Source organism: Pinus tabuliformis, chromosome 2_1 (genome assembly GCF_031772625.1).
Source record: "Pinus tabuliformis cultivar Carrire ecotype Pingquan chromosome 2_1, CPIR1, whole genome shotgun sequence".
In the NCBI taxonomy this organism is placed as follows: domain Eukaryota; kingdom Viridiplantae; phylum Streptophyta; class Pinopsida; order Pinales; family Pinaceae; genus Pinus; species Pinus tabuliformis.
Window position 1 is genome coordinate 102,033,679 of NC_142299.1, and position 14,239 is coordinate 102,047,917.

Genomic DNA, 14,239 nt, shown 5'->3' on the forward strand with positions numbered 1-14,239 from the left:
ATCATGATCATTATTCTCAGAAGTTTTCTATGGCAGAACGCAAGGAGACTATGCTGGTTCCTTTCTCTTTCACGATTGAGGAACTGAACACTGTGGTTGAAGATCAGTTTGCACAGCTGGAAAGTTACAAGGAAAAACAAGCTGATCATGTATTCTGGGATCCTGTAGCTGATTACATGGAAGAGTTTTATTCTCCAGTATTTCAGTTTTTCAAAGAAGATCAGAGACAATTTCAGTGGCAGCGGTCATCACACTATCATATTGGCTCTGAACTCCGATGCAGTCAAAGAAGTCAAATATCAGATAAAACAGAGGATTGGTTACATTGGAAATTTCATATTGATTGAGCAGAAAGAAGTTGAAATGGTTAGGGTAGGTAGGTAGAGGTAAATGCAAATAAGCTCAAGGTTAACTGAGCATTTCTTTTTTCAGTAGATGTAGCTTTCTTTCTCCTACAGTCATGCTGGTCAAGCAAATTTCTGTTTGTCAAATAAGTTTTACAAGGCACTGGAACTGCAGGTTCTTAGTGCACCACAAGGGCACACTATCCCAAGTGGAGCCACTGTTATCACTGAAAATTCTGTTGCTAAAAAATTTTTAGCCTAGCTTAAAGACAGGGTGTTTTCGCAGCGCATGAATTCTTTTTAGCAGTTTCGCAGCGCTACCTGTTTAGGTGATTTCGTAGCGTGCTACGAAATTGGGGATTTGTTCGAGTTTTCAGTGGAGGCCCAAATCCTATCATGCCTATTGTACACGGGCTACAACTGCTGTGGATGAGGTTGATCTGCTTAAAAGGTCTAATGTTAGATCTTTCAGATAAGATTGAAGATATCAAGGCTTACAAGGTTGTTCGTGTATTAGTTCTTCCATGTGATTGTATCTGCCAGAGGCAAAGCAACGGATATGTAAGCAGATTTTATTCTTGTATGTTATACCCCATGCCATCCTCAACTAATTCAGAACTCCGAGCCTCTGTCCTGCCATATACATTTCCCGAAAGTGGCTCTGAACAAAACAATTCAATGGGTCCAAATGAATGTCACTTTGATTCTTCTTGTTACTATGTCCCTTACTGACCTGAGCATTCTGTTTCATCTTCTCATGTAAAAACTTATGCAAGTTGAGGGTGCATAACCGTTGCTCCACTAGCAGACATGAACTGGGGAATATAAGATGTTTGGCTCTTGAAAAGGTTGCAGAATCTCTGGAACTTCCTTGCAGACATCAAAAGCTTGGTTGTCACGACATATTCCCATATTATAGCAAGCTCAAGCATGAACAACAATGCATGTTCAGGCCTTACAGTTGCCCTTACGCAGAATTCTGAATGCTCAGTTACTGGGGACATTCCAGCGCTTGTGACTCACTTGAGAAATGATCACAAGGTGGACATGCACAATGGCTGCACCTTCAATCATCGATATGTAAAACCTAATCCTCAGGAGGTGGATAATGCAACATGGATGCTGACGGTATTCAACTGTTTTGGTCAACAATTCTGTCTTCACTTTGAAACATTCCAGCTTGGAATGGCCCCTGTGTATATGGCCTTTTTGCGCTTTATGGGTGATGATAATGAAGCAAAAAAATTTGGCGTGGGGGCAAATGGACGAAAGCTGTGTTGGCAAGGCTGAAACTGAGGGTCACAGGCCGTATATGGAAAGAACAGAGATGATGCTATGGAATTGTCTTATTTGTAAATCCTACTAGATAGTGGGTCCATGACTCATCGTAGTCTAATCTACCTCGAATTTGGAGTAAACTTATTAATGAAGGGTTTGATGTGTTCATCTATATTGAGTCTGTAGGAAATGGAATGCGGCATTAAGTAGTGATCCAGGTACTGCAGAAGATGGGTGTGAAGATTTTCTATGTGCAAAGCTTCACTTAGTGGATCTTGCAGGTTCTGAACGAGCCAAGAAGACAGGTGCGGATGGTCTCTGTTTCAAAGAAGGTGTTCACATTAACAAGAGTTTATTGGCACTTGGAAATATCATAAGTGCATTGGGAGCGCATAAGCAAGGTCAATACCGCCCTTTTTGAACATGGACGTTCAGATTCTGGGCAATAGACAGCAGGCATATCGACACAAGATATCTCAACTTTCTCTTTTCATAAAGGTCTTGAAGTCAGACGTATATGGCGCCTTTTAATGTTTCCTGTAGTATCCTTGAACACTTGCGGTAGTTACACTTGGTGCAAATGGTCGAATGGTGGAGTTATAACTTCGACAGCATCAAAACATTAAGAGAACACGTGGTAACATGCAATCTTATGTAATGAAAGCTAATGATGGATATAGCTGACATCTGGAATGTGTGAATAGCTATTTGGATGCGCCTAGCCGTCCTTATGGTGGAGTTTCTTGTTCAAAACATCCATATGCTGTTCTGGATGATGTTCCTAGATATACAGAGCTAGATTTAAAGCACTCCAGAGCATGCCAAAAAATGAAACACGCGGTGATCTGAGTTAGAAATACAATGCAATTATTGCAGTTGTCTCGGATAGTTATCTGCGGATGTGGTATTCAAAGCCGCAGCACCTCTTCGCACCAGTCCATAATATTGTAACGAGGATCACGGGAACCTAATTGAAGTTTAGTAATGGCGACAGTTCTGTTAAGCCGTCTAGCATTCTGTACATGCGTATGTTCAGCAATAAAAGCCCGAAATCCATCGATGCAAGCAGGCAAATGTTGGAAAAGACGGATATCATGGTGGTTCATTTGGGCCACAAAATCATCAGGCAGTGAAGGTATCTGCACATAGTGACAAAGGTTCACTGATTGATGAAAATAACAAATTGGCAGGGAAGCATAACAAAGGAGTGGTAGAGACTATGGTCCCTGAAAACATGTTAAGCAATGGGATTAATCCAGAAAGGCAGAGATTGCAGCGCTTTGATTTGCACAGTCAGCCTAGGAATATTGCAGATGATTTCATCCAGGAAACAGAGTTTGAGAGGTTTCCTCCACTAGGGCAGAAGTCACGAGGGAACAGAAGTAGACAGAAGGGCATTTCACAAATGACAGACACCTTATCTTAATTCCAGAAACTGATGCATTCTGTAAAGTAGCGCAAGGGATAGCTCTTGTAAAGGATTCTATAGCAGTATCGAATGAAACTTCTAAAGAAAATCACTGGGGATATAAGGAAGCGTTTGCTTCTCATAAGCATGCTTTGGGGCATGGCAAACATGAGATTGAAGTTTGTAATGGCGCTGAGGTTCTAAAAGATGGCATTGTTTCTGACTCACCTTGTAACACTACCGATAGTGAACCAGATGATTGATGCATCTTTCCCAGTTGAAGGATTTCGCAGTGTTAATGCGACTATGGCTGTCAATGATAATTTCTGCCATAATGATGAACCTGGTTTAAAAGATGAAAGCCTGGGCATGGTTGAAGAACCCATGGCAATTGATGAGAGTGTTTCTAAGGTTGATGCCCCAGTAACTGGTAATGAGAGTGCCTACAAGGCTGAGTTCATTGAGGCTGTTGAAGAGAGGAAAGTCAATATTGGGTTTCCAGTGACAGTTGATGAGAGCGCTTGCAATGTGAAAGACACTGTAGCAGTTACTCAGGGTGTGTGTATGGTTGATTGTCATGTGGCTGTTGAACAGAGTGTCTGCAAGCTGGATGCTCTTGCAGCTGTTGATGCATGCACCAACATTGGGAAGTTTAAAGGTCAGGAGGAGGTATTGGATGAATGTTCTGTAGAGATGGTCTCAGAAGTCGCCAGTGATGATGTTTATGAAGAAGATGATGAACCTGTTTATGAAGATGGAAAATGCAGAGATCAAAATCCTTGTTATTGGGATGAAGATATAGTAGAAGAACTGGAATGCCCTCTATTCCTCGTGATAAACTTGAAGTGAAATTATTAAGCTCTGTTAGCCCTTCAAGAGTTTTCTCCTTGCTCGAACATATAAAAAAAAAAACTTGAAATGTGGCAGTGGGCATTAAACCCTGAACTGGATGAGGCATTACAATTTCTTCAATCATTGAGATCTGTGTTGTATGCCTTCAACAAAGATATTGCCAAGGCAGAGGATATTATTGCTGAGATGTTTTGTTTGACTATAGAGAGCAGATTACATTATTATCTGGCGTTTGTTTCCGGCACTTTGGTGGTCTGTGCAAGTCTTATTTCAAAGCTGTGTTTTGTGCTTGCACAGCAGTTTCGTAGCACACTACGAAACTGCTGTAGCTGCATGTTGACAAATCAGCGAATTTTTCTGAAAGGTGTTGTCTTCACACATGGAAAATGGCCAGCACATTGAAGACGTGGCAGCCTATGCTATTTTGAGTAATTAAAGATAAAAGGCATGCTTCCTTGGATTCGAATATGTTGAGGCAAACTAAGGACCGACAAACAGGAACAGTTTCCTATATTTCAGGGTGTTGGAAAACATGTTGCATTAAAGGCCAGCAAGCAGCTACAGACACCTATCACAGCCAAACTAAAGGAAGCCACTTGTCAGGGAATGAGCCTGTTCTCTCCTTTTTCTAGTAGGAGCGCCATCTTGGTTGTAATAAATGCTATTTCCAGCATGATGTAGAGTTAGAGTTTTAATTGTCTTAGGATTCCAGCGTTAATTGTTTAGGATTGTAGTGCTGTCAGTTAGTAGTAAGTGACTTTATTAGTTAGTTTAAAAGGTGTATAGGTGGCATTAGGAAAGGACTTCGAATTCCCCTCAGAGGAATCGGAGTCAAGTAGGAGAACTTTATAAATAGCTGAAAGAGAAATAAACAAAGGGTTGGAGATTTTATACAAAAACAGAGTTTATTTGGGCCAATGTAAAGACTTATTACAGTAATAGTAAAACAGTGGTTGTTTCTTCTCAAGATTCTCAATGGATTATATTGTTCAAATGTGATAGTGTTTTATTTTCTTAATGTTCTTTTACAGCCTTGTTATAGCACAATCACTCAGAATTCATATCTTATGCTCTGACTTCCTGTGTGTTTGGCAAGCTGTGGTTTTTGTGAAGTATGTTTGAACATTTAATGCAAAGAGCCTTGACTTCCATGAAATGACTGTGCTTTTGTTTACTAAAGGTGTGAGACTCCATAGCCCAATGAAGACTAATTTGATATGTGTCCAACCAGCTTTGTTTTCATGAATGTGTGAAGAGTTAGCCATCTGTTGTTGTGATTGATTTTTATCAAAAGTCTGTGAGAGAGCCCTCTCTGACCAAAGAGGCTAATCTTTGGTCTAAAGTCTGGTTGAAAGAGTTACATGAAATCTTGCTTGGCTGCATCCCTTAGTACTGATTTTGTGATAACACAAGGGATATATTATTCCTTCTCTTGATGAATTCAAAGCATTGAGTGATGATGATAAGGAATATCTAAAGAAATTTATTAAGAAATATAATGAAGCCCTTTCACTTTTAGGGAGTATTGTTGAAGAATCTATATTTCCAAGAATCAGTGGTGTAGTATCATCCAAGCAAGCATGGGATATTTTAAATAACACATATGAAGGTGTGGTTGTAGCTAAATTCCAAACATTAAGGAGGAATTTTGAAAATGCCAATATGCAAAGTAATGAATCCATTCATGATTACATCACAAAAATGCAAGATCTTGTTAATCATATGAGGTCATTTGGTGAATATTTTCTAGAAAGAAGGTTGACTGAGAATATTTTAAGAAGTGTTCTACCCAAGTTTCATATGGTCACCACCAATATTATGGTATCCAAACATTTAAACATAATGAAAATTGATGGATTGAGTGGGTTATTATTAACTATTGAAGAAAATAAACCTTTTGAAGAAGTGCAACATGCTTTTTCTACAAGGCATAGATGAAGAAGAAGATGTAGGGGTCAAAATCATAATCAAAATAGAAATCAACAAAATTCGCAAGGAAATGCATCTCCTTTGAGAGGCAAAGGAAGGAGTCCTAGCCAGTTCGGAGGAAGAGGAAAAGATGGATCTTATGGAACAGGACAAATAGGACATGGAGGAAAAAATGGATGAAGAGGTGGAGGACCACAATGTTATTATTGCCAAAAATTTGGCTATATTGAAAGATATTTCTATGTAAAAATGCAAGATATCAAACATAAGGATGCTAATACAATTGTTGAAAAAACTAGGAATGAGAAGCTATTCATCTCAAGTTTGATGGAACATAGTGAATAAAGTGAAGCATGGTATATTGATTTAGGATGTTCAACTCATATGACATCTCAAGAGGAATTGTTTACTAAAATTAATGTCAACTATTCTGGCAAATTTATATTTGACAACGATAATGTTTCTGAGGTGAAAGGGAAAGGTATAATTGAAATATCAACATTGCATGGAAAGAAGAAGTTGGTTGAGTACATTTTGTTAACACTAACATTGAAGAAGGACCTAATTTCTGCAGGACATATTATGGAGAAAAAGTACAAGTTAGTTTTTGATAATAACAAGTGTTTATCATGGATAAGTTGAATCAAAATGCAGTTGTAGCAAGAGGCAAAATTTTCAATCTTTCCTTTGATCCAAGTAATTCAAAGATTGAATGTTACAGAGGAGATGAATATCAAACTTCGACATTTAAGGATTGGGACATCTGAATTTTCAGAGTTTGGTGTTTCTAAGAAAGCAGAGAATGATGAATGGCCTTCCTCATATCAAGTTGGATGATGAAGTATGTGAAGGGTGTATTTTTTGGAAACAACGTAGGGAAATTTTCTCAAATAGAGCATGCAAGGCCTGATAATGTCTAACATTGGTGCATTCAGATTTGTGTGGTCCAATGGAGGTTGTGTCTTTTGGAAAGGAACATTATATTCCTGCTTTCATTGATGATTATTCTAGGAAGAATTGGGTATATTTTTTGTAGGAGAAGTCTAAATTGTTTTCTCATTTTCTTGAGTTTAAGGATTTTGTTGAAAGGAAAGTGATTTGAAAATTCTTACCTTTTGAACATATAATTGGGGAGAATACAAGTCAAATGAGTTCTTGAATTATAGGAAGAATGGAATAAAGTGAGAGTTTACCAATTCATACTCTACTCAACAAAATGAATTCGTGGAGAGGAAAACCATGACCATAGTTGAAATGGCTTCGAGCATTTTAAAAACAAAGTCTCTCGGAAATTATTTTTGAGCCAAATCAATACACACAATAGTATTGACTCTTAACAGATGACCTATGGCAGCAATGTTGAATTTGACTCTAGAAGAAGCATGGTCAAGATACAAACTGAGTGTTGCACATATGGAAGTTTTTTGTTGTACTACATATTCACATGTTCCTAAGGAAAAGAGGAGGAAATTGGATGATAAAGTGTGAAGTGTATCTTTATTGGATATAGTACTAAAACAAGAAGTTATAGGTTGTTTGATCCTCAAGCAAAGAAGGTGGTAATAAGTAGAGATTTTTTGTCTCATGAGTAGGGCATATATCAACCAAAACACGTATAGTTTGTGTTTGGTCAATTTAGTGTGTTCTAAATTGCTATTTAAAATGTCAATCCGAGATTCGTAAACTGACGAAGTGAAGTGTACTATATGTACTAGATAACCATTTCCTTAGTCTTTTGTCGTTTTTGAATTTTTTAGTTTGTTTTTGGATTTATCTTTCCCTAATGTGTGATTGCGAAAATGAAAGTTAAGTATGGAATATGGATGGATGGTGATGATGATTTCTACAGTGATTTTTCAAAACTTAAAAAGTGCTCAAAAAGAAAGCTTTAAAACAACTGTAATGAAATCAATTCTTAAGAAAAACAGTGAACTAATGACAATGGCCCAGTATCCTTGCTGCTGAATGAAAAGAAAGTAAAAACTGATCTTAAAGCAACTCAAAGCAAAGCAACTAATTCACACTACTTTAACTCTTCTGATCCTTTACCCTTCAGCTCAATCTACCTTGTGGGAAGCAATCATGAACAAGTCAAGCAATATGATATCTAAATGGCAAGAAATTAAATTGCATAAAAGAAACTAGTCACACTACTTCAACTCTTCTGATCCTTTACCCTTCAGCTCAATCTACCTTGTGGAAAGCAATCATGAACAAGTCAAGCAATATGATATCTAAATGGCAAGAAATTAAATTGCATAAAAGAAACTAGTCACACTACTTCAACTCTTCTGATCCTTTACCCTTCAGCTCAATCTACCTTGTGGGAAGCAATCATGAATAAGTTTAAGCAATATGATAACTAAATTGCAAGAAATTAAATTGCAGAAAAGGAAACTAATCACACTACTTCAACTCTTCTGATCCTTTACCCTTCAGCTCAATCTACCTTGTGGGAAGCAATCATGAATAAGTTTAAGCAATATCATAACTAAATCACACTACAATAAGTAATATTCTGATTTCTTACTAATAGATTCACTTGACTATAGAAAGAAACCATAAACTGATGAGCAGTATGATGTCTAAATAACAGAAAAATAAATAAGCAAATCACAACTTGAAAAAGGACAATGCTGGAATTAAACTTCAGAAAATGAAAGTTAGCAGGAAGGACAAGATGATCTCATGTGTCAATAGTTATCAAAAAGATGAAAATTTTCCCGGGCTGCCTAAGAAAACTTGCAGAAAAACATTGATCAGCTGACAGCTACAAGAAAACAGAAGTGAAAATATAAACAACAGTGAATTAAAAACATCAAAACAGCATGTTATATACAAGCTAGCAATTATGAAAACAGAAACATAATGAAATCAAATGACAACTATACAAGGCTTTAGTGCGCAGGGGCCCTCTGCCACCTCAGCCAGTCAACGAACAGTCACACGAATGAGCTCAAGAAAGTAGTCTTCTCATGTATTAAAGCAGCAACAACATATATAAAACAAAGTACAGTGGGGTGATAATAACAACAGTTCAGAAATTACATCGCAAAAAGCTTCTACACAGCATTCATCAACGCGTTATTTATAATTAAAAAGTGCTAAAACTAACTAACTGAATCCTACGCTATTAACTGCGTTGCCAAAGACACGTAGATCTCCTCAGCCGAGATCTAGCGTAACTGTCATCATGTCTATTAAATCTTCGGAGTGGTAGCTGTTGGATTCAGGTTACGGGGATGATCTACAGGTGTGTTGGTGTCTTCGTGGGCTGAGGATTGTGCCACGTAAACGTTCACGTGCTCAAAACAGAGATGTGCCACAGCTAAATTCCTTGGTTGGCTTTGCCTTTGACCCTTGTTGACCGTGACCTTCTATAGATGATTTGGCTGATTTGAAGGGACACGTTCCATGTACCCGTCACCTGTAGCTTGCCCATGTGGCTCGTTTCTTCATAGGACACCTGTAGCATAGCTTTTAACAAAATAGCTGCGGAATCCTGTGCTGGCTGCGGAAACCTGTGCTGGCAGTTTCCGCAGCTGCCTGAACAAAAATCTAAACCAAACAACAGTCATAAGCATAGTCAGAAAACCATGTAAAAAGCTCTTTTTAGACTATAATGCAATGATTTAACAGCTTGGTGGATGAAGTAAGTGGAAAAAGAAGGCTGAGAGGGTGTATAGGAAGGTGCAGGTTTGAGGCTCAACATACCCCCACTGTGAAGGTGTTGCATGCCCTCATGCAACCAAAATTTAGTTATTTCCCTCTAATCCACATGTTCTGAGGCTTCTGCAAGGACATCTAGTCCTCTTTTCTTCTTCTTTGATGCTAACATCATCCTTGGTTTCCTGACTAGACATTTGAACTTGAGATTAATCAATGCTCTGCTTAACTTTTTGCACTTCTTCTTCAGTTTCCTGTTTTTCTTTTGCCACAGTCCTAAATGGAGCATAGTGTTATCATGGACAATCTTGTCTACCTTACTCTGCTCTTTGAGTGCTTCATTTTCCTGTTTGATATGCCTATTTAGGACTTCTAACTCAAATACCTCTTGTTTCAAAGACTGAACTTGTGCATCAAGTGGCAGAGTGGTACTCGGTCCTGCAGCTGATTGTTCTAAGGATTCCAGGTAGTTATATACCTCTTGCTTATTAGGATCTACCTCAGGTGTCTTTCTCGGACTAGGCTCAAAATCTGGTGGAGGAGGAAGACCGCTCTCTCTTTCCGACTGAAAAGGGCTTTCCTCACGTGGAGGACTTGATTCAATGCTTGGCTGAGCTGGAGATTTCTCAAGTGTCTCTTCACCTAAATCAATAAAGTGAGACTGTTTTTCTTGGGTTTTATTCCCTCTCCCTTTTAGCCTAGTGCTCCTCCTTAAGTATGGACTAGTACTCTTCTCTTGTGCACTCCATTTTCCTTTTTGCTTTTTCTTGGCTATAGCAGCAGCCTGAAGGTGTACTAATCTTTCTGACAGAGGTTGATAATCCTCTTCTATGGATTGCTCAGGGGATGGATAGACTTCTTGAATGGTTCTTTTGCCTTTTTCTTTCTTTTGTTTCTTATTTTTAGCTCTATCTTCTTCTTCTTTTTGGACAGTTTCTTGAATTTCTATTGTAGGGGAGTCTTGGACTGTAATGTTCTTTTCTTTCCTCCTACTTTTCCTTGGAATCTTTGGTGGACTGCTTCCAGAGGCCTCAAACGGCTCTTGGAAGTAGTTCCTTGTCAAGAATTTCTCCCAAGTATCCTTGTTTTCTTTAACTGATCCTCAATAAGAATTTTTATGAATCCATGATGGTAGAGATGAGGTTCAATGTTGCCTACGTGTTTTTGAACTGTAAAACTCATCTTTTTCAAACTTAATAGCAGAAAATGAGGAAAATTAAGAGTGTGACCCTCTATGAAATTCATCATCAGTCTGGCATGATACATATACGTAGAACCAAAACGACCTTCACACGTGATAAATTTTTGGATGACTAACAGTAGACTAGACCATTCCTCTTTTAGTGCATGAACAGGGATGCCTTTTGTAAATACGGTGGTATCCATACCTTGGTTTTGTAGCATGATTCTCCATATTTGATCGTCCACACTTCTATTTTTAAACCACCTTTCACCTTCTTGAGGTAGGCCTGTGGCAGCTGCTACTATGGCCTCAGTCACTGTAAACTTTAAGTCTCCAATCTCCACTGTTTGTCCATCAAAAGACCGCGCAAAAGCTTTGGTCACCTCCTTGTTATGGCCTTTAAACTTTTGGATAAATCGTAGCCACCTGGCTTTCTTCAGCAATTCCTTAGTTTGAGGATAACCCTCCAAGTATTTCGGTCCTTCTGGCTCGACTCTCAGTAATTTACCCATCCTCTGTTTTAAATTCCAGTTGAGAGTTCTTCTGCATGAGAGGGTTTAGGAAAAATGGCTCTGTTACAGGGTTTACGATAGACTATAGTGACTGCAAGCGGGGTTTAGGATGACTGTAGTGACTGCAGTCAGGGTTTAGGATGACTGTAGTGGCTGCAGTCGGAAATGGTGAACAAACTGTAGTGGCTACAGTCGGCAATGGAGAACAGGGAATGGAAGTACTTGAATTACCGGAGGAATAGAGGGTGAGCAGTAGTGAACAAGTTCAAAATAAAATGCGAATGCATGCGAGGAGTATGGTATAAGTGGAGTGGTGAACGAGTGGAGTAACGGTGGGATTCTTTCGAATCGGATGACTGTGTATGAAATTTTACACATCTCAACAGACGGCTGCGGAAATTACGGCTAAGAAGAGCCGTAACACAATAGGTCACGTCTCAAGAGTACGGGTAATAAATGGAAGTGCAGTCAGTCTTGAGTTTAAACTCGGAATAATCATGAGACCGTTAGAGAAATGAATGCGAGGTGTGTGGAGTGATATCGTGGAATAGGAGTGGTAGTGGAGCTATCGTATCAAATCATTGCACATAGTAGAACTTGTTATGGTTTAATAACTATGCGTAATTATGACTTGAATTGTTATTTGATAAAGATTTTTGATCATACCTTTGGAAACTTTGTCATTTCTTGCTCAAGGCTTCTAACCAACTGCTCTTCTTTGTTTCTTGGAGATGCCCCATGTCTTTATCTCAATTATACCTGCATTTCATGATTATGGCACTAACAGTTGACTGTAAATTTTGAAAACATAGTGATGTTGGCTGCGAAAATCGTTTCTGGTTGCGGAAACTGCTTCTGGCTACGGAAATGGTTTCCAGCTGCGGAAACTGAGACATCACCCCTTAACTGCACAAAAATAGTTAGAGAAGAACTAACTGAATGAAAATAGTCCTGAAAGGGACTTTTATTGATGAAATGAAATTTAATGAGTGGAATGAAGTGAAAATGAAGTGGAGTGAAGTGAAATGGAAATGAGAATGAGATGGAGATGGAGTGAGATGGCAAATGAGGTGGAGTGAAAATGGAAAAAGAAGGAGAGGAGAGATTTTTTTTTTTTTGGAAAATATAGAGTGTCAGGTGTCCCTGATTTTCACTCTACATTTTCTGCATTAGACCGCCAATCTGTGATTGGTTTTCAGGCTTATACACACATTTTTTTTTTATTTTTTTTTCAAGAACTGGAAGAAACAAAGATTAGGCTGGTGGGGGAGAAGGATTCTTCTCCACCAGCCTTATTGCAGAATTCTCTTGGAACATTTTGACAAATTCCTCTTTTGAGAGTGGCTTATGATAAATTTTCAATCGATGGCCATTCACAATAAGAGGAGTCTGAAATTCATCAATGGTCTTGATTCTTACCGCTCCATTGTTAAAGACTTTGTCAATCTCATATGGCCCAAGCCAATGAGTCTGAAATTTTCCTTTGAAGTCTTTAAACTTGGAATCAAACAGTAACGCCCAATCTCCCTCTTGAAACTTTCTCTATTTGATGTATATGTCATGCCACTTAGCTCTTTGATGTTGAACTAGATCAGTCCTTAAAATTGCATCTTGTCTGATCTCATCTAGCTCATTCAGCTACTCCATTCTGTGCTTTTGGGCTTCTGATAGATTCATCCCCAACTGAACTGCCATCTTGAAAGTCTTGACTTAAAACTCAAAGGGGAGCAGGACTTCTTTCCCATAAACAAGTTCATAGGGAGAATGTCCTGTTGTGTTCCTCCATGTAGTTCTGTAGGCCCATAAGGCTTTAGGAAGCCTTTATGCCCAATCTCTTCTATGTAGATGAACAATTTTGGTGATGATGTTCTCAAGAACTTTGTTTGTAGATTCCACTTGGCCATTTGCTTGCGGATGGTAAGGAGTAGATTTTTTATGCTTGATTTTGTATTCTTCCATCAGCTTCTCCATCAAGTTAGATGTAAATTGACTTCCCTGATCTATCACAACTTCTCTTGGGACACCAAAACGAGTAAAAATATCCTCAAAAAGAAATTGAACAACTGAATTTTCAGTGGCAGAAGGCAATGCTTTGGCTTCTACCCATTTAGTGACATAATCAGTGCAAGCCAATATATACTTCTTTTGTCTAGATGGTGGATTAATGGGTCCAATGAAATCTAAAGCCCATTTTTCAAAGGGTTCGATGAGTACCTGTGGCTGTAATGGAATTTCATTTGAAAGAGTCGGTCTCCCAACTCTCTGGCAGCTGTCACACCTTCTGACATATTGTTTTGCATCTTTGAAGAGAGAAGGCCAATAATATCCTAAAGAAAGGATTTTATAGGCCGTCCTCTTGTCAGCAAAGTGCCCACCGCATGGTTCATCATGACATGCCTTAAGGATGTCAGGCATTTCATCTTCCCGAACACATCTTCTGATCACACAATCTAGCCCTGTTTTAAACAATTCATTAGAAATCCATGAATAATTCGAACTCTCCTGAATAATTCTTCTCTTTTCATTAGGAAATAAATGTGGAGGTAGCTTCCCTGTAACCAAATAGTTAGCAATATCTGCATACCAAGGAGTCTTAGTAGTTACTGCAAACAAATATTCATCTGGAAACTTATCCTCTACAAGAGAATCTTCGTTAGTATTTTGGATTCTAGACAAGAAATCAGCTACTGTATTTTGTTTCCCTGGCCTATCCAACACAGTAATATTGAATTCTTGTAAAAGTAAAAGCCATCTTGTAACTCTGCCATTAGTAATAGGTTTGTTCATGAGATATCTAATTGCATAATGATCAGTATGGACAAAAGTTTCATAGCCTGTTATATAATGTCTAAACTTGTTGATTGCATGAACAACAACTAAGAACTCTTTCTCAGTCACAGTATAGTTTAACTCAGTGGGAGTCAAACTTTTACTGGTGTAGTAAATAGCATAAGGAACTAAATCCTTTTGTCCCAACACAGCTCCTAGAGCTGTATCTGAAGCATCTGTGGAAATATGGAAAGGAAGTTTCCAATTTGGACCTCTCAAAATGGGTGCTTCAGATATT

General features: G+C 38.4%; 1 pseudogene; it reads left to right on the plus strand.

The window, feature by feature from the left end:
• Positions 1 to 800: 800 nt before the first annotated feature.
• Positions 801 to 1,634, plus strand: LOC149198990 (E3 ubiquitin-protein ligase SINAT2 pseudogene; annotated as a pseudogene).
• Positions 1,635 to 14,239: the final 12,605 nt, after the last annotated feature.